Genomic DNA, 21,332 nt, shown 5'->3' with positions numbered 1-21,332 from the left:
CCAAATGTATTCTACAGCAGAATGATGACCCCAAACACACAGTCAATGTCATTCTTCAGTGTAAAAAAAGAACAAAAAGTTGTGGAGGTGATGATGCATTGTGTATAGGAGGTCCTGTCTCCATATAAACTTGGTCCGCTGTTCTGTATCTTCCTCATGCTTTACCCTGCAGCACTGCCTGTTCAATTTAGCTGTTGTGTGTCAGTGGAAGGTCAGTACATGCAGAGATGATTAGGTTACAGTAAGGACAGAAGATTATAAACTACAGGGACCCAAACCCTCAGAGAGAAGAGGACTATCAAGACGCTGCTGTATGTAGATGGAGAGGAAGGGCAATAATAAGGGGGAATAGCCTGGGGAGGTGCTTTTATCAGTCATTGAGTAGTAAACTCTTGACTCCTTCTCCTGAACAGTACCGGACTTGCTGTGGGAGGAGAGGTTTTGGGGAAGTTGCTTGGGGTGTTTCCAAATTTTGCCCCTAGTTATGCTCTTGGGTACAGTAAGGCCCCATAGGGACTGTATTATGGCTGCCCATCAATTGCATATTACTCTGGTGTCAATTGGTGGCTGAAATTAAATGGACTCTACAACCCCGTTTGTAAAGGGGGAATATTAATCACCAATATTATGCGAATATCGATAATTAATATACATAAATAGGAGGAGCCGTCTAGTGATGACTCCGCCTATTTATACCTTTATATAACAACAATACAATACCTTCGCTATACTTTACACTAATCACTACACTAGCTGCATGCGCCTAACTAACTCACTACGGCTAACAAGTACACGCTACACAAAGGGTACAAATATAACAGTATTTATTAACACCTGACGCACACGATATACAGTAAATACACAGCCTAAACTACACTACACGTTCCCAATTCCACCCATAAACTAACTATACAATACACACACACACATATCAGTAACCCACCCGTCTGACTGATCACTGTACAGGGTACGAGGGGTTAAATGCAACAGTGGCTCTGAAGGGGTTAATACCTGCAGGCCAAAGAATACAGGGTAAAAGGGTTGTTTGCAGAGCAGGGGAATGCTCTACAGACTGTGGCAGCAGGGTAGGGGTTAAGGACAGCTGCAATGCTGCTGAGGTACCAGGGTCCACAGAAGGGGGTGCTCTATACTGTGGCAGCAGAGCAGGGGTTAAGGACAGCAGCAATGCTGCTGGGGTGCCAGGGTCCACAGGGGGGGGGTTTGCTGGGCACTGTAGAGGTTAATCAGGGGTGGTAATCAGAGGCAAGGGTATCAGGGACACAGCAGGGACCAGGGTAAACCAGGTGTTATAGGGTAAAATCGTTGGTGGGATAGGGGATATTAGGAAATCAGGGGTTATAGGGTTATAGAACAAGGGGCAGTATGGGGATTAGGAAATCAGGGGTTATAGGGGAACAAGGGGCAGTATGGGGTCAGGGATTTAAAGGGTAAAACGTTGGTGGGATAGTGGTAGGGATCAAGGGTATAATAAGGGGGTGATACTTAGGGGTTCTGCTCGTTCGTCCAGGGGTGGTATGCTCCTTCTGTGGAGGGGGCGGCACGGCTCTTCTCTGAGCGCCGATTGCGCTCTCTCTTTCAGGAGGCCGGTAGGGGTCCTCAGCCGGAGGGGGGGGGACCGCGCTGTACTGAGCGCCGATCGCGCTTTCCTATAAGGATGGGGGTCCAGTCGGGGGCCTCTCCTGAGCGCAGGATGCGCTCCTCTTCAAGGTGGGGGGGATCCCGACCCTACTTCTGAGTGCAGGGACCGCCGGATATTTATCCCCGGCGGCCCGTACTCCCGCGCCGCCCACCAGGGGGCGCGCCTGCCCATCCGAGCCACGTGGGCCGGCGCAGTGATATGATGTCACTGCGCCGGCCCGCACGCTCACATCAGGGACGCGCTATGGGCTAACAGGCGGGAGATGCCTTTGATCTCCCGTCTGTAGCCTCTAGCATTCCGGACAGCGAGGTGTTAATTTTGCTGCCGGAATGCGCATAATAGAAGGAGGGGAGGCTTCTCCCCTTCTTCTATCATGCATAATTATCTCCAACGCCGCTGGAGATAATTAGAACAAAGGACTCAGATTCTGTTAAACCTGAGTCCTTTGTAGTCATCAGGATGACCGGACCTTCGTCCGGTCATTCTGATGCAATCAACCAGATTGCATCAGTGTGAATGCTTGGGGCACATTCACACTGATGCACCTGGTTGCAGATATTGGGGCCTATGGATGTGGGGGCATGTATTATTGTAAGGGGGATCTATTATATTATAAAGGGGCATATATATTATAAGGGGGCACAGCCCTATATATATATATATATATATATATATAAAAGGGGCACAGCACATACAGTGGGATGCAAAAGTTTGGGCAACCTTGTTAATCGTCATGATTTTCCTGTATAAATCGTTGGTTGTTACGATAAAAAATGTCAGTTAAATATATCATATAGGAGACACACACAGTGATATTTGAGAAGTGATATGAAGTTTATTAGATTTACAGAAAGTGTGCTATAATTGTTTAAACAAAATTAGGCAGGTGCATAAATTTGGGCACTGTTGTCATTTTATTGATTCCAAAACCTTTAGAACTAATTTTGGAACTCAAATTGGCTTGGTAAGCTCAGTGACCTCTGACCTACATGCACAGGTGACTCCAATTATGAGAAAGAGTATTTTAGGGGGTCAATTGTAAGTTTCCCTCCTCTTTTAATTTTCTCTGAAGAGTAGCAACATGGGGGTCTCAAAACAACTCTCAAATGACCTGAAGATTGTTCACCCTCATGGTTTAGGCGAGTGATACAGAAAGCTGTCTCAGAGATTTCAGCTGTCTGTTTTCACAGTTAGGAACATATTGAGGAAATGGAAGACCACAGGCTCAGTTCAAGTTAAGGTTCGAAGTGGCAGACCAAGAAAAATCTCGGATAGACAGAAGCGACGAATGGTGAGAACAGTCAGAGTCAACCCACAGACCAGCACCAAAGACCTACAACATCATCCTGCTGCAGATGGAGTCACTGTGCATCGTTCAACCATTCCGCGCACTTTACACAAGGAGATGCTGTATGCGAGAGTGATACAGAGGAAGCCTTTTCTCCGCCCACAGCACAAAAAGTGCCACTTGAGGTGGGCTAAAGCACATTTGGACAAGCCAGCTTCATTTTGGAATAAGGTGCTGTGGACTGATGAAACTAAAATTTAGTTATTTGGCCATAACAAGGGGCGTTATGCATGGAGGAAAAAGAACACAGCTTTCCAAGAAAAACACCTGCTACCTACAGTAAAATATGGTGGTGGTTCCATCATGCTGTGGGGCTGTGTGGCCAGTGCAAGGACTGGGAATCTCGTCAAAGTTGAGGGACGCATGGATTCCACTCAGTATCAGCAGATTCTGGAGACCAATGTCCAGGAATCAGTGACAAAGCTGAAGCTGCACCGAGGCTGGATCTTTCAGCAAGACAACGACCCTAAACACTGCTCAAAATCCACTAAGGCATTTATGCAGAGGAACAAGTACAACGTTCTGGAATGGCCATCTCAGTCCCCAGACCTGAATATAATTGAAAATCTGTGGTGTGACTTAAAGAAAGCTGTCCATGCTCGGAAGCCATCAAACCTGAATGAACTAAAAATGTTTTGTAAAGAGGAATGGTCCAAAATACCTTCAACCAGAATCCAGACTCTCATTGGAACCTACAGGAAGAGTTTAGAGGCTGTAATTTCTGAAAAATGAGGATCTACTAAATATTGATTTCATTTCTTTTTTGTGGTGCCCAAATTTATGCACCTGCCTAATTTTGTTTAAACAATTATAGCACACTTTCTGTAAATCCAATAAACTTCATTTCAATATCACTGTGTGTGTCTCCTATATGATATATTTAACTGACATTTTTATCGTAACAACCAACAATTTATACAGGAAAATCATGACGATTAACAAGGTTGCCTAAACTTTCGCATCCCACTGTATATCCCACAGGGGCCACCATGAGATGCTCTGGCCATTAAGTGGTTAAAATAATCTGGCCTTTATCCTGGCACAGTATTATAATGTCACCACATTTGCATAGTAGGTTCTAGAACTGGGCCTACAGCTGTGATATTACTGGATGACATCACAATGATGAATTTGTGAAGTTGTGACTCCATGTTGTATGCACAGAACCTGAGAAAGAATATTGGACACCATCATAAGGATTCATAGGCGTCGCCGCTTTGTTGATTGGGGGCTGCTGGTCAACCCTCTCTCATCCTGCATGTAGATTGGATCATTCCTTCTGACCTGATTCAGGAAATTGAATCAAATATGGAGAACTCTGATAAGGAACTCCAGCTTTCTGGCCAATAAATTAACCATTATGACACAGGCCAGGAACTTCTTCAGGTCAGTGGCCTTGAGACGTAACAACCACGTCATCCGCCATGACACAGCTGAGAAGACACCAACCAATTTTATTGCTGATCCAAAAGTTGCACATGTGGGGCACCTAATACCAAAAGGCATGTCCCTGGGAGAAAAAACTGAAAATGGGGAACTACCACAAAAAAGACCCCGGGACGCTGATGCTGTGGAGCCATTCCTTGTCCACAAAGCACCACCTACTGAAAAAACACCTAAGAGCTATAAGCGACAATGTAATAGAAAGACTCAGCAAAAACAAGACACAGCAGTGAAGGATGATGTCTCTTTAAATTTTGAGACCCTTAAAACACAGGACAAGAAAATGCTGCTGAAGACTTTTTGAAGGCATCTCGTGAAGCTTCCCAAGCCAGTCTTAAAAGGAAAGCACCAACCTCCAATGACAGTCAGTCCGGGACTTTTCCACCAGCCAAAAGAGCTGTGACAGAAAACGCGTCCACTCCATCTACCAAAGATGTAGGAAGCCCGAAGCTGGACACACCACAAGTGGAGATGGCCTATACCAGGAGAGCACAAACCACCTTGTCTCCAAAGCACTTATCCATGCTGAATTGCAGAGGCCAGGAAGGCATGCTGGTTGATGACATCATTAACAAGGCCCAGGATTAGTGATGGACATACATCGGCCAGGACGATTCGCAAACGCGATCGCGCTCAAATGTTCACGAACCACAAGTTTGCGGCGGGCCCCATTCACTTTAATGGCAGGCAAACCTGAAAAACCTTCAGGTCATTATTGCAGCCACCAAATACTTACTAGAAGTGCACAAATCGTCCCACAACATGGACAGTGGCATACCAGAGGGGGATCAATGGCAAAAATTCCCACAAAAATATGTATTTTAATCAGGGGCCATTTTTATGCATTTTAAAGGGAAACGGTCAAAAATGAGGCCTGCTGGAGCCTAGAAATTTTTTATTTTAGGCCACGAGGGTACAGGCCCCAAATATTAGGCATTCACCTGACAGAAAACATCAAATAATTATGTGGCTGGAGGTATATTAGACGGTCATTGGATATCAATTTTACTGCAGGCCAGTACAAATAGATGTCAAATACATATGTTTAAAAGAACAAAAAATATAAAATTGGATTAAAAACATGGCTAACGAAATCCCCCCTATTGAAAAAAACTTACATGATAACAGTTGAAATTTGATAACACGTGTTCGTCGTCAACAGGTGTTGAATTCTTCCGAGGTCCCAAACATTAGGAATTCACCGGACAGAAAAGAGCAAGTAATTATGTGGCTGGAGGTATATTAGAAGATCATTCAATATCAATTTTACTGCAGGCCAGTGGAGTACAGGCCCCAAACATTATCCCGTCACCTAACAGAAAAGAACAAGTGATTATGTGGCTGGAGGTATGTTAGGCAGCCAGTGGATAACAATTTTACTGCAGGCCAGTGGAGTACAGGCCCCAAACATTAGGCATTCACCGGACAGAAAAGAACAATTGATAATGTGGCTAGAGGTAAATTAGGCGGTCACCGTATAACATTTTTACTGTTGGCCAATTGGATTACAGGCCCCAAAAATTATGCATTCCCCCTTCAGAAAAGATCAAGTGATTATGTGGCCGGAGGTATATTAGACATACCAGAGGGGGATGGCTAACGAAATCCCCCCTATTGAAAAATACTTAAATGATAACAGTTGAAATTTGATAACACGTGTTCGTCGTCAACAGGTGTTGAATTCTTCCGAGGTCCCAAACATTAGGAATTCACCGAACAGAAAAGAACAAGTAATTATGTGGCTGGAGGTATTTTAGAAGATCATTCAATATCAATTTTACTGCAGGCCAGTGGCGTACAGGCCCCAAAAATTATGCATTCCCCCTTCAGAAAAGATCAAGTGATTATGTGGCCGGAGGTATATTAGACAGTCAATAGATATCAATTTTTCTGCAGGCCAGTGGACTACAGGCCCCAAAAATTATTAATTCACCGGACAGAAAAGAACAATTGATAATGTGGCTGGAGGTAAATTAGGCGGTCACCGTATAACAATTTTACTGTTTGCCAGTTAGATTACAGGCCCCAAAATGTATGCGTTCACTGTACATAAATGATCAAGTGATTATGTGGCTGGAGGTATATTAGACAGCCATTCAATACCAAATTTTACTGCAGGCCAGTTTAGTACAGGCCCCAAACATTAGGCATTCACCGGACAGAAAAGAACAAGTAATTATGTGGCTGGAGGTATATTAGACCGTCATTAGATATTAACTAATTAATAGTACTGCAGGCCTGTACAAATAGATGTTAAATACATATGTTTAAAAGAACAAAAAATATAAAATTGGATTAAAAACATGGCTAACGAAATGCCCCATCGTAAAAAAAAAAAAAATGATACTAGTTGAAATTCGATAACACGTAGTCGTCACAGGTGTTGAATTCCTCCGAGATTCCAACATTAGGCATTTACCAGACAGAAAAGGCCTTTTATGCTGCTGTACTTACCTAAGACAGAGACCATTATTTGTTCTGGGTGGCGGATATTTGTGGGCTGTCATGAGGAAATCAATTAAACGTGGTCGTCACAGGTGTTGAATTCCTCCGAGATCCATGCCTCATTCATTTTTAGAAATGTGAGGTAGTCAACACTGTCGTGAGCTAGGCGAGTGCGCTTATCAGTCACGATCCTCCCTGCTGCGCTTAACGTCATTTTTGGACAGGACACTCGACGAGGTGCAAGCCAATAGTTCAATAGCAAATTGTGCCAGCTCTGGCCACAGGTCAAGCCTGCACACCCAGTAGTCCAGGGGTTCCTCGCTTCTCAGAGCGTCCACATCATCCGTTAACCCAATGTCGTCGGACACCTGTCGGCCTAGGCGTTCCCTGAGGCTGGATCTGGAGGGTGGCTGTCGATGGGTTGGCTGAAAGACTGATCTCATATCCGAAGTGAACACATCTCCAAACCGCCCTCTTCTTGCATGCGCTGTAGGATTGGTACTCACAACAGTTTCTCTGTGGGTGGAAATTCCTCTGCCAGCACCCGCAAAAGCAGAATGCAGCATCTCTCGCAGCAAGGCCTAGAAATGCTGCTTTCTGACAGCCCTCTGTGATGCTGGTAACATGTCCGCCATTTTGTTTTTGTACCGGGGGTCTAAGTACATTGCAACCCAGTACTGGTCCTTTCTCTTTATGCTTTTTATACGGCGGTCCCTCTTCAAACACTGGAGCCCCCATTTTCACTAAATTGGAAGCAGTGGAGCGGCCTGGCTCCTGCTCATCGCTCAGGAGCATGTCGTTCTCGGTCTCCTCCCCCCATTCATGGACAACACCAGGGATCCCAGAAAAGTTTAAAGCCTGCTCTTTTTGCTCCTCCTCCTCCCCCCAGGCACCATCCTCCTCTGACTCCTCTTCAGACTCCTGATGACTTGTCTCAGATGGTGTAGCCCCCCCTGGGAATTCGTTTAGCATTGCAACGTACTCATCTTCCTGCTCCTCGATGGCTTGATCAATGACACAACACAATGCACGTTCTAGAAATAAGGCGTAAGGTACGATGTCACTGATGGCGCCCTGGTTGCGACTGACCAGTTTGGTGATCTCATCGAATGGCCACAGAAGTCTGCATGCGTCACGCATGAGCAGCCACTGGCGCAGTGGAAAAAAAACAAGATTCCGAAAACCTGTCCTGCCGCAGAGTTCGTACAGGTAGTCGTTAACGGCATGTTTCTGCTGGAGAAGCTTATCAAGCATATACAAGGTGGAGTTCCAGCGTGTCGGGCAGTCACAAATCAGACGTCTGACGGGCAAGTGGTGTTGCCGCTGAACGTCAGCAAGGCGAGCCATGGCCATGTAAGATCTTCTAAAATGGGCAGAGATTTTCCTGACCTGCCGCAAATGTCTTGGACCCCGGAGTATTTGGCAACGAATCGCTACGCCACTAAGTTCAGGACGTGTGCCATGCACGGCACATATGTAATTTTGCCCTGTTTCAGCGCGCTCAGCAGATTGGCACCGTTGACGCACACCACTTTACTAACTGTCAAATTGAGCTGGGTTAGCCACTGATCGGCCCGTGACCACAGAGCTTAAAGCAGCGTAGGACTGGTGTGGCTCTTGGGTTCCAGGCACAACAGGACACCATGGCAACCTCTCACCTGGCTCGTTGAATAGCTTTTGGGGAGCTTGGGGGGTGCAGCGGAAGAGGCGGTCGCAGTGGAAAAGCAGGAGTCAGCCGAGGAGGAGACGGAGGATGGAGTAGGAGGAGGAGAAGAAGAGGCAGGCCTGCATGCAATTAGTGGCTGTAACACCAAATCCACATGGTTGCCACGAGTTACATGCTTGATGGCCGTCATAAGGTTCACCCAGTGGGCTGTAAAAGTTTTGTACCTTCCCTGCCCGTGTTTTCTAGACTATGTGTCTGTGGTCAGATGTATCTTGGCACCTACACTGTGTGCCAGAGATACATTCACTTGCCGCTGAACATGGCCATATAGCTTTGGGATGCCCTTCTGGGAGAAATATTTCCTTCCAGGGACCTTCTATTGCGGTGTGCCAATGGCCACAAATTTTCTAAAGGCCTCAGAGTCCACCAATTTATATGGCAGTAGTTAGTGGGCTAGCAGTTTCGACAAGCCAGCGGTCAGCGGTTGGGCAAGAGGATTATCCGGCATCATAATTTTTTTACGCTCGAACATTTGAGCCACAGAAGCCTGCCTTGTGCCAGATGAACGCGACAACGGCCCGGTGGAAGGTGGAGTGGAGGACAAATAGAAGGAGAGAAGAGAAGGAGAAGAGGCAGGACGTTGAGCACCAGGAGTGTGGCTTTGTGGGTTCTGACGGTGTTGCTTTCACTGGGCTCGGTGATGGGAGGGCAAGTGCGTTCTTAAGGCGATCGTCCCTAGGTGAGTGTTGGGTTTACAGCGACTTAAGCGTTGACAGCACAGGCTGCAGATGGTAACATTATCAGCAGCTGACAAGTTAAAAAAAGCCCACACTCCGGAGCCATGTGCCGGTATCCTGGGAGAGCAAGATGCGAATGGTGGATAGCTCACTCCAGATACATTTGCAGTATGTTTTTTGCCTCCTGTGCACTGCGAGTTCTGCCTGCTTCTCCTCCGTATCTGCTGCTCCGTCTCTCCCTCTGAACTCCCCTCCTCTTCCTCTCTTGTGGGCACCCATGTGACGTCCATTGACACGTTATCATCGTCACCTTCACCACCACTGACATTAGAGATCTCGGAGTAGGCAGCAACAGCGGGGACCACCCTCCTTGGGCTGATCTGGGTACTGTCGTCAGACCGCTGGGTGGTGGCCGTTGCTACCTCCTCATCTGATGCCAAGAATGGCTGCGCATCAGTAAGGTCTGGGAATTGATGGGAAAATAATTCTTCTGACTCGAGTGGAGGGGCTATGGTGGTGGTGGTGTCTTTGGGGATGCAGACAGCAGAGAGTGAGGAGGGTGCAGATACAGAGGATGAGGAGGGTGCAGAAGCGGAAGGCTTTGACGTAATCGCACGCACCTTCTACAACTTCCCACTTAGCCTCCTGCCTGGTGCACTTGCCTGACCCCTACCACCCCTGCGAAATGGCCTGCCTGTTCCTCTGCCTGTCAATTTCAAAATGACCCTGTGACAGTCACTATAGAAGAGAAGTATTTGTGGAAGCAGGTATATAGAACCCCATAATCATTTTGGAATGGATCCACAGGATTTACTTTATGCTGTTAAAAACAAAGCAGGGCGCACCATAGGGTAATACCGTTGGTAGACAGATAAAATAAATGGTTCCAGTACAGGGCTCACCTTTTGTGGTTGTGCTATTTGTAGCACAACTCTAGTAAAAGCTTGTCAATGACTGCGATGGAGTCTCGGTTCACTGGTGGATCTGCAGCCGCGGAGGGATGACTTCTTGTCGGAGATCCCTGAAGTCTCCAAGAAGTGGTAGAATACAGATATAAATAGATAAAATATCCCAGGGCGCAAGAATCCAGTCCAGATAGTAATAGTAAATAGAAACGTATTTATTGCAGAACTACTTCTGCAATAAATACGTTTCTATTTACTATTACTATCTGGACTGGATTCTTGCTCCCTGGGATATTTTATCTATTTATATCTGCATAATGATTTTGGGGGAGGGGGCAACTGGATTATCACACCAGTTGCAATTATTTGTTCCAATGGCGTTTGTCCCTCTGTATAGATGCGGCATCTCAGCAGAACCGCACACAAATGCTGCACAATACAGATGCACTATATAGAAATGATATTATAGGTATATCACACCCCTGCCTCAATCAGATTTTTTTGGGGCCAACTGTTATATCACACCAGTTGCACTTAGTTGTTCCAATGACGTTTGCCCCTCTGTATAGCTGCGGTATCTCAGCAGAACCGTACACAAATGCTGCACTATACAAATGCACTATATAGAAATTATATTCTAGGTATATCGCACCCCTGCCACAATCAAATATTTTTTGGGGCAGCTGTTATGTCACACCAGTTGCAATTAGTTGTTCCAATGGCGTTTGTCCCTCTGTATAGCTGCGGTATCTCAGCAGAACCACACACAAAGGCAGCACAATACAAATGCACTATATAGAAATTATATTATAGGTATATCACACCCCTGCCTCAATCAGATTTTTTTGAAGGGCAGCTGGTATATTACTCCAATTGCAATTAGTTGTTTCAATGGCGTTTGTCCCTCTGTATAGCTGCGGTATCTCAGCAGAACCGCACACAAATGCTGCACTATACAAATGCACTATATAGAAATTATATTATAGGAATATCACACCCCTGCCTCAATCAGAATTTTTGGGGGGCAACTGGTATATGACACCAGTTGCAATTAGTTGTTCCAATGGCATTTATTTGTCCCTCTGTATAGCTGCGGTATCTCAGCAGTACCGCACACAAATGCTGCACTATACAAATGCACTATATAGAAATTATTTTCTAGGTATATCGCACCCCTGCCTCAATCAGATTTTTTGGGGGGCAGCTGTTATATTCACATCAGTTGCAATTAGTTGTTCCAATGACGTTTCTCCCTCGGTATAGCTACGGTATCTCAGCAGAACCGCACACAAATGCAGCACAATACAAATGCACTATATAGAAATTATATTCTAGGTATATCACACCCCTGCCTCAATCAGATTTTTTGGGGGGCAGCTGTTATGTCACATCAGTTGCAATTAGTTGTTCCAATGTTGTTTCTCCCTCGGTATAGCTACGGTATCTCAGCAGAACGGCACACAAATGCAGCACAATACAAATGCACTATATAGAAATTATATTATAGGTATATCACACCCCTGCCTCAATCAGATTTTATTGGGGGCAGCTGTTATATCACACCAGTTGCATTTAGTTGTTCCAATGGCGTCTGTACCTCTGTATAGCTACGGTATCTCAGCAGAACCGCACACAAATGCTGCACAATACAAATGCACTATATAGAAATTATATTATAGGTATATCACACCCCTGCCGCAATCAGATTTTTTGAGGGGGCAACTGGTATATGACACCAGTTGCAATTAGTTGTTCCAATGGCATTTATTTGTCCCTCTGTATAGCTGCGGTATCTCAGCAGTACCGCACACAAATGCTGCACTATACAAATGCACTATATAGAAATTATATTCTAGGTATATTGCACCCCTGCCTCAATCAGATTTTTTTGGGGGCAGCTGTTATGTCACATCAGTTGCAATTAGTTGTTCCAATGACGTTTCTCCCTCTGTATAGCTACGCTATCTCAGCAGAACCGCACACAAATGCAGCATGATACAAATGCACTATATAGAAATTATATTATAGGTATATCACACCCCTGCCTAAATCAGATTTTTTGGGGGCAGATGTTATGTCACACCAGTTGCAATTAGTTGTTCCAATGACGTTTCTCCCTCTGTATAGCTACAGTATCTTAACAGACCCGCACACAAATGCAGCACAATACAAATGCACTATATAGAAATTATATTATAGGTATATCACACCCCTGCCTTAATCAGATTTTTTGGGGACAACTATTATATCACACCAGTTGCAATTAGTTGTTCTAATGGCGTTTGTACCTCTGTATAGCTATGGTATCTCAGCAGAACCGCACACACATTCTGCACTATACAAATGCACTATATAGAAATTATATTATAGGTATATCACACCCCTGCCTCAATCAGATTTTTTAGGGGGCAACTTGTATATCACACCAGTTGCAATTAGTTCTTCCAATGGCGTTTGTCCCTCTGTATAGCTGCTGTATGTCAGCAGAACCGCACACAAATGCTGCACTATACAAATGCACTACCAAGAAATTATATTCTAGGTATATCGCACCCCTGCCTTAATCAGATTTTTTGGGGGGCAGCTGTTATGTCACACCAGTTGCAATTAGTTGTTCCAATGGCGTTTGTCCCTCTGTATAGCTGCGGTATCTCAGCAGAACATCACACAAATGCTGCACTATACAAATGCACTATATATAAATTATATTCTAGGTATATCGCACCCCTGCCTTAATCAGATTTTTTGGGGGGCAGCTGTAATGTCACACCAGTTGTAATTAGTTGTTCCAATGACGTTTCTCCCACTGTATAGCTATGGTATCTCAGCAAAACCGCACACAAATGCAGCACAATACAAATGCACTATATAGAAATTATATTATAGTTATATCACACCCCTGCCTTAATCAGATTTTTTTGGGACAACTATTATATCACACCAGTTGCAATTAGTTGTTCTAATGGCGTTTGTACCTATGTATAGCTATGGTATCTCAGCAGAACCGCACACAAATTCTGCACTATACAAATGTACTATATAGAAATTATATTATAGGTATATCACACCCCTGCCTCAATCAGATTTTTTTGGGGGGCAACTGGTATATTACTCCAGTTGCAATTAGTTGTTCCAATGGCGTTTGTCCCTCTGTATAGCTGCGGTATCTCAGCAGAACCGCACACAAATGCTGCACAAAACAAATGCACTATATAGAAATTATATTATAGGTATATCACACCCCTGCCTCAATCAGATTTTTTAGGGGGCAACTGGTATATCACACCAGTTGCAATTAGTTGTTCCAATGGCGTTTGTCCCTCTGTATAGCTGTGGTATCTCAGCAGAACCGCACACAAATGCTGCTCTATACAAATGCACTACATAGAAATTATATTATAGGTATATCGCACCCCTGCCTCGATCAGATTTTTTGGGGGGCAACTGGTATATCACACCAGTTGCAATAAGTTGTTCCAATGGCGTTTGTCCCTCAGTATAGCTGTGGTATCTCAGCATAACCGCACACAAATGCTGCACTATACAAATGCACTATATAGAAATTATATTCTAGGTTTCCCTTTTCGTACTCCGGCAGCACATCACGGGTTAATCCCATCACCTTCAATTTGTAGGACCGCCCACCTAGATAAATCAGAATAATGAATTAATTAATTCGCTCCCCATATAAGGTAGCTACCAGCATGCACCATTGTGTTTTTTATTGTCCTTCACTATGCCCACCTAGCGGTTGGTTACCTGGTCGGGTAGCCTGATTATTTTTGTTTCTTTTCTTTTGCTTCTATTTTTCTGGCCATGTATGGTCCCTGGCCCCAGGCATTTGCTCCTGCGTTTTCCCAGGACACGCTTTTTTGGCATCGGAGGCAGCATTTTTCCGCATCGGCAACCGGGGGCTTGTTTATCGGTTTTCCGGTTTTCAGTGGCGTGGTGGAGCGCAAGGAAGCCCTTGGTGGGCATCTGACGTCACCGCATGCCTCCTCCTATGGCTGCGGAACTTCCGGACGGACTTCCAGTTTCGTGGAGCACATGGAAGCGCTTGGTGGAACGCAGGTACTGGGCGGCTGATATCACCACATGTCTCCTCCTACGGCTGCAGAGCTTCCGGATGGACTTCCGGTTTCGTGGAGCACATGGAAGCGCTTGGTGGAACGCAGGCGCTGGGCGTCTGACGTCACCCTACAGGCCACCTCCTATCAGCCGCAGCTGTAAGTATTTAAAGTGGCTGTTGCTCACTTTAATGTGCATGTGCCTGGCAGCCGAGCTCTGGTATGATAAAGGTAATTCTGCCTGTCCTGTGTCAGGCAAGCCTGCAATAAGCTGTCACTATGTTAATGGGTTCCTGTATTATGTATTACAGATATCCAGCTCTTCCAGCAAACCCGGGAAGAGAGCCAGAAAGAGCAGTCACAGGTTGTGCCAATCATGCGATCAGCCCCTGCCTGATGAGTGTTCAGAGGATTTTTGTGAGCAATGTAGTGGGTTTCCTCCTAAGCTGCTAAGAAACGCAAGCCTAAACAAGCCTTGTGTATATCTTGCATTTAGCCGCTGCCTAATGATTGTGACTCCAACATATGTAAAAATTATTCTCATTCAGATGAGGTCTCTGACACAGAGACCAGGAAAATGATGTCTCTGTTTCAAAAATTTCTTGCTAAGACCAGAAAGAAGAGTAGCAAGAGGGAGCATTTGTCCTCCATATCATCTACTGAGCAGTCTTCACTCTCTGAAGGTGAAGTTTCTTCAGACTCTGAGTCCGAATCCGCTATTCTGGAAGATAACTTTCTGTTTAACAAGAATAACGCTAACCAGCTGATTAAAGAAGTTAAAAAGAGCATGGAGTCCAAAAAAGAAAAGACATCAGAGTGGGAATAAGAAAACCTGTTTTATTTCCCTAAGAAGAAAGCCTCTGTGTTTCCTAGTCACCCTGTTTTAAATTCCATTATGTGTAAAGAATGGGAGCAGCCAGTGGGAAAGATAAATCTGGGCTCCAGATTTAGAGCGGCGTACAAGACAGATCCTGCTGAATCCACTAGCTGGGAAGCACCAGCAAGAGTAGACCCGGCAGTTACCCGTTTAGCCAAGAAGTCTCTTTTTCCTACTGACGACTCCTCCTTGCTGAAGGAATCTATGGAGAAGAAAGCGGATGGGCTCCTAAAGAGGCTGCACACCTACCTGGCCTCCCTAAGCAAGGCTGTGATGGCAACAGTCCCTGTAGCTCGGGTTCTCAGGGTATGGCTAAGCCAGCTTGGTAGGGATATAGAGGATGGAGTGTCAAGAGAGGAATTGCTGCAACAACTACCAACATTGAAAAAAATCGACGGAGTTCCTTTGTGACTTTCCTGTAGATACATTTGGATTGACGGCAAAGAATATGGCCCTGTCAAATTCTGTCAGAAGAGCCTTCTGGTTGAAGTTGTAGTCCGGAGATCCTTCGTCTAAGAGTAACCTCTGCTCCTTACCACCTTACCATTTGAGCCTGGAAGACTTTTTGGCTCCCGTATGGATAAGCTTTTGGAAGCTAACATGGAAGAAAAAACTTAAAATTTTCCTCAAACCAGACGTAGAGATAAACTGAAGTTTTTTCGCCCCCTATAGTGGTCAAGAGTATAGGAGGTCGGGTTTAAGGGGACGCTCTACCAGAGGAAAATCTGACTGAAGATTCAGACCTGCTTCTAAGAAGCCAGGAAAGAAACAGGAGGATTCCAAACAACCAAATAGAGAGTTCTGACGCCATAAGTCAGGAAGTGGGAGGCCACTTTTCAAACTACTATGCAGAATGGCTGCAGATTACCTCAGACAAGTGGGGTCTCCAGATCATCAGAGAAGGTTACGAACTAGAGTTCGACCACTTCCCAAGAGACAGATTTCTAACAAACAAAGGAGAAGATCTTCTACTAGTGCGATTACTGGAAGAATTTTTTGAAAAAGGTGCACTACAGCCGTTCCTTACCTCCAAAGGGGAAGAGGAGTATACTCCAGAGTATTCCATGTACCCAAGTCAGACGGAAAAGACCGCCTCATCATAGATCTGCGTTACTTAAACCAGTACATGAAAAGGAGACACTTCAAGATGGAAACTATAAGATCGATAACAGCGGTACTCAGAAAGGATCAGTACATGGTATCCTTAGACTTAAAGAACGCGTATCTACACATCCCGATAAGAATGTCATCCAGAAGATTTTTAAGACTGACCATTCAGAAGGGGGAAAGCATTTCTCACTTCCAGTTCAAGGCTTTTCCTTTTGGCCTCTGCTCTTCACCGAGAATCTTTACCAAGATTGCAGTCATAGTAGCGGTGACTCTTCGCCTCCAGGATATGGTCTTCCCCAATCTGAACACCTTCTGCAAGTTCATCTCGAGAAAGCCATGAAACTGCTGCAATCCCTAGGATTTCTAATAAATTGGAAAAAGTCTGAAATCGTTCCTACTACCTCCAAAGCCTTCCTAGGGTTCAAGATAGACACACGCCGCATGACGCTTCTCCTGCCACTTGCAAAGATTGGGATGCTAAAGAAGGAAGTAAGAACCCTGTTATCCTTACATCATCCTACAGTCCGCAGAGTCATGAAGACATTGGGACATATGACAGCAGCAGCAGATGCCGTCCCCTGGGCCATGATTCATACCAGGGACTTACAACAGGACATGCTACAGACGTGGCATCACAGCCACCACAGTCTGAAAGCAAGGGTGAAACTGAAGCCTTCAACAATTCAGAGTTTAAGCTGGTGGCTTCAGACCAAGAATCTTGCCTGTGGGAAGAGTTTCCAGTTCATGTCTCCGGTCATAATCACCACAGACACATCTGGCCTAGGCTGGGGAGCACACCTCCAAGACAGATGGGTTCAAGGCCTTTGGTCCCCACAAATGAAGAAGCAATCGTCAAACTTCAAGCAACTGAAGGCGGTTCACTTGGCTCTCCACCAGTTTGCAGCAGAGATAATAGGAAAGCCAGTGCTTGTTCGTTCAGACAATCTCCCAGCGGTCTTTTATCTAAACAAACAAGGGGGGACAAGGAATGCGATTCTTCTAGGTTTGTGCAAACAAATCTTTACCTGGGCGGAGTCCCACCTTTTAGAATTACGAGCCATGCATATCAAAGGTTGCTGCAATACTCAAGCGGATCAGCTGTCGGAAGATGATCGAGCCGGCAGAATGGGAGCTGCATCAGTGTTCCAGCAGATAGTGGCCAAATGGACCTGATGGCATCCAGAAAGAACAGGAAGCTATCAAAGTTCTGCGCTCTGAATAGTTGGGAGAGCCCCACAGTGGTGGATGCATTTTCCTTCAGCCCGAGACACCTATTTGTGTACATCTTTCCTCCGGTTCCCCTCATTCTGAGAGTCCTTCGGAAGATTCTTGCAGAGAGACCTCAGACGATACTAATAGTGCCATTCTGGCCGAGAAGGATGTGGTGTCCCCTTCTTCTCCAGCTGTCCAAGGGGGAATTCTGGAAGCTCCCTCTAGTTCCGGATCTTTTACTTCAAGACGGTCTGCGTCATCAGCATCTGGACAGACTACACCTCACAGCCTGGAGGCTGAAAGATCTGCGCTAGAAGAAAGAGGGCTCTCAGACTCAGTATAATTAACACTTCTCAGTTCTCGTAAGCAGTCAACAAATATGAAGTATGCCAAAATTTGGAATAAGTTCTCAGAGTGGCTCTGTGAGTCAAATTGTTCAGTCATTAACATCTTGTCATGGTCTTACCTCCTTGCTGTCCTCCTTCGTTTGACATGTGCTGGCGGCCATCTTGGTTTCTGGGTTTCTTGTAGCCTCCCACCCTGCGGCTCCTCCTTCCCACTGGGAGAAGCTGGATGCCTAGCTCATATATATAGGAGGTCTGTGGCTTCAGTTCCTTGCTTGGTCCTCCTGTGCTCACATGCTTCTAAGACTGCTGCTGCTTCTGGTTCCTGATCCTGGCTTCGTCTGACTACCCTGCTGATTCCTGATCCTGGCTTCGTCTGACTACCCTGCTGATTCCTGATCCTGGCTTCGTCTGACTACCCTTCTGGTTCCTGATCCCTGGTTTCGCAAGACCCTGCTTCGGTTTAGCCATCCGTTTGGACTTTTGCCTTACAGCTTTATTTTCAATAAAGCCTTCTTATTTCCACTCATCTCTTGTTGTACGTCTGGTTCATGGTTCCATGACATTAGGACCAAGCCATGAATTCTGACGGTACAGGGCCATCCTCGCTACCTACGCTGGTTGCCAGACTTGATCAGCAGGATCACCTGTTGGGTCGGTTCGCTGTGGCGTTGCAAACCCTGCTTGAACGCACGGCTCATTTAGCTTCCGTTGCCGATGGGTCGGTTGTCGCTCCTGGGCCCGCTCCTACTGCCGCTCCGGTTGTTGCGCCAGAGTCTACCCCGACACCTGTTGCTGCGCCTGCGGTGTTTCGGGGTATGACCGGTTCTGCCCCCCTTCCACAGCGCTTTGGGGGAGAGCCAACTCAGTGCCGAGGTTTCCTTAACCAGGTGGGCATTTACTTCGAGTTGCTGCCACATGCCTTTCCTACTGAGAGATCAAAGGTGGGCTTCTTGATCTCGCTGCTCTCGGACAAGGCCTTGGCCTGGGCCAGCCCTTTATGGGAGAACAACAATCCGGTGGTTGCCGAGTTTTCTGGTTTTGTTGCTTCTCTTCGGAAGGTATTCGATGTGCCGGCTCGTGCTGCCTCTGCTGCGAAGCTCCTTATGTCCATCAGACAGGGTTCACGATCCGTAGCTGAATACGCCATTGAGTTTCGTACCCTGGCAGCAGAGGTGGGCTGGAATAATGAGGCTCTGGTCGCTGCTTTCTCTCATGGTCTCTCGGATGCCTTGAAGGATGAGGTTGCAGCTAAGGACCTACCAGTGGAGCTCGAGTCTCTTATTTCTTTCCTGATTTTGATTGACACCAGACTCAGGGAGAGACCTTCCTTTAAGGAGAGCCTGCGGAGGCCTTCTAACAAATTGGCGCCTACGTTTGCTGTCCCACCCGTGCCTCCCTCTCCTCCCACGCCTCCTGGGGATGACTTGTCTGGGGGTGAACCCATGCAGCTGGGGTTTGCTCGCCTGTCCGAGGGGGAGAGGGTACTCCGGAGACGCGAGGGCCGATGCATGTACTGTGGTCTCGGTGGGCATTTTCGGTTGGCATGCCCGAACCGTCCGGGAAACGCTCGCACCTGAGATCCTGTCGGGGGCAGATCTTGGGTGGAGTCTCCTCGTCCCCGGTTTCCCGTGTTGACAAACCACTGATTACTGTTGTCCTCTCCTGGGTCGGGGGCTCGGTGACGACCCAGGCGTTGGTGGACTCTGGTGCTGGTGGTTTGTTCATTGATAGTGTGTTCGCTGCCGCCAATTCCATTCCTCTGCAGCCTCGAGGTTCCCCACTGGCTCTTGAGGCGATAGACGGCAGACCCCTTCTGCCGCCACACGTGACTCATGAGACCCTTCCAGTGGGGATGGCCATTGGTGCCGTTCACAGAGAGTCGGTCTATCTCCAGGTTATTTCGTCTCCACACTACTCGGTGGTCTTGGGGTACCCCTGGCTCCAGAAGCATAATCCGACTTTCGATTGGAAATCGGCCGAGATCCTCTCGTGGTCACCGCAGTGTGGGGCTAGTTGCATCCATGGGCCTGTCAAGTTGCTGAGTACTTCCTCGGACTCTCTGTTGCCTCCTGAATACGAGGAGTACCGGGATGTATTCGATAAGGTGCGTGCGGTTGCCCTACCTCCGCACCGCCCATACGATTGTGCCATAGAGTTACAATCTGGTGCCGTTCCGCCTCGTGGCAAAGTCTATCCACTGTCGGTAGCGGAGAATGAGGCCATGGAGGAGTACGTGAGGGAGGCGCTTTCACGCGGACACATTCGCAAATCCTCGTCCCCGGCAGGGGCTGGATTTTTCTTTGTGAAAAAGAAGGGCGGTGAGTTGAGGCCTTGCATCGATTACAGGGGTCTCAATCGCATCACGATCAAGAACGCTTACCCGATACCCTTGATTTCCGAGCTGTTCGATCGCCTCAAAGGGGCCACAGTCTTTACCAAACTCGACCTGAGGGCGGCATATAACCTGGTAAGGATCAAGGCGGGCGATGAGTGGAAGACCGCGTTTAACACCAGGACCGGTCATTATGAATCCTTGGTTATGCCCTTTGGGTTGTGCAATGCGCCCGCAGTCTTCCAGGAATTCATCAACGATGTTTTCCGTGACCTGTTGCAGCAGTGTGTGGTGGTCTATTTGGATGACATCTTGGTATATTCTGAATCCATGGAGGCCCACATTCTGGATGTCAGACGAGTGTTGCAACGGTTACGAGAGAACAAGCTGTTCGGTAAGCTTGAGAAATGCGAATTTCACCGATCCCAGGTAACCTTCTTAGGTTACATCATTTCCGCTGAGGGGTTCTCCATGGATCCTGAGAAGGTTTCGGCTGTCTTACAGTGGCCCCAGCCCAGTGGTCTTCGTGCCCTGCAGCGCTTTTTGGGCTTCGCCAATTATTATCGGAAGTTCATCAGGGACTTTTCCATGCTAGCCAAGCCTCTCACGGATCTGACCAAGAAGGGCAGTAATCCCCAGGTCTGGCCGCCCGAGGCCATCCGAGCTTTTGAGGCTCTAAAGTCCGCCTTTGTGTCGGCTCCGATTCTGTCGCATCCCAACCCTGGGTTGCCGTTTGTCCTCGAGGTGGACGCGTCTGAGACGGGAGTAGGCGCCCTCCTGTCTCAGCGTAGAACACCAGAGGGTCCTCTGCTTCCTTGTGGGTTTTACTCCCGGAAACTGTCTTCCGCGGAGTGCAACTACCAGATTGGTGACAGGGAGTTATTGGCCATCGTGCAGGCCCTTAAAGAATGGAGGCACTTGCTCGAGGGCTCGGTGGTTCCGGTTCTCATCCTGACGGACCACAAGAATCTGACCTACCTCTCTGAGGCCAAGAGATTGACACCACGTCAGGCCAGATGGGCTCTGTTCTTGTCACGTTTTAATTACGTGGTCTCCTACCTACCCGGTTCCAAGAACATCAGAGCGGATGCCTTATCACGGCAGTACTCCGAGCTGTCCGGGGAGGAGTCGATTCCGACTTCGGTCATACCTCCGAATCAGATCCTGGCCGCCATTCGCACCA

The 21,332-nt window shown here is 46.9% G+C and overlaps 1 protein-coding gene across 8 annotated transcripts in view; it reads right to left on the bottom strand.

Moving 5' to 3' along the window:
* LOC122931150 (colorectal mutant cancer protein-like) overlaps window positions 1-21,332 on the bottom strand; it is a 166,454-nt gene that overhangs the window by 117,849 nt on the left and 27,273 nt on the right. The window contains exon 1 of one of the 8 annotated variants that reach the window (XM_044285156.1): window positions 13,964-13,983. The exons of 6 other annotated variants lie outside the window; for them this stretch is intronic. The gene's annotated coding sequence lies outside the window, so the exon portion shown is untranslated. Of the gene's footprint in view, window positions 1-5,569; window positions 5,590-13,963; window positions 13,984-21,332 lie in introns of those variants that run through there. One more of the 8 variants, XM_044285166.1, reaches the window with a different exon arrangement.

Source organism: Bufo gargarizans, chromosome 1 (genome assembly GCF_014858855.1).
Source record: "Bufo gargarizans isolate SCDJY-AF-19 chromosome 1, ASM1485885v1, whole genome shotgun sequence".
Classification (NCBI taxonomy): Eukaryota; Metazoa; Chordata; class Amphibia; order Anura; family Bufonidae; genus Bufo; species Bufo gargarizans.
The sequence above is the reverse complement of the archived record's forward strand: the minus strand, read 5'-3'. Positions and strand labels throughout refer to the sequence as shown.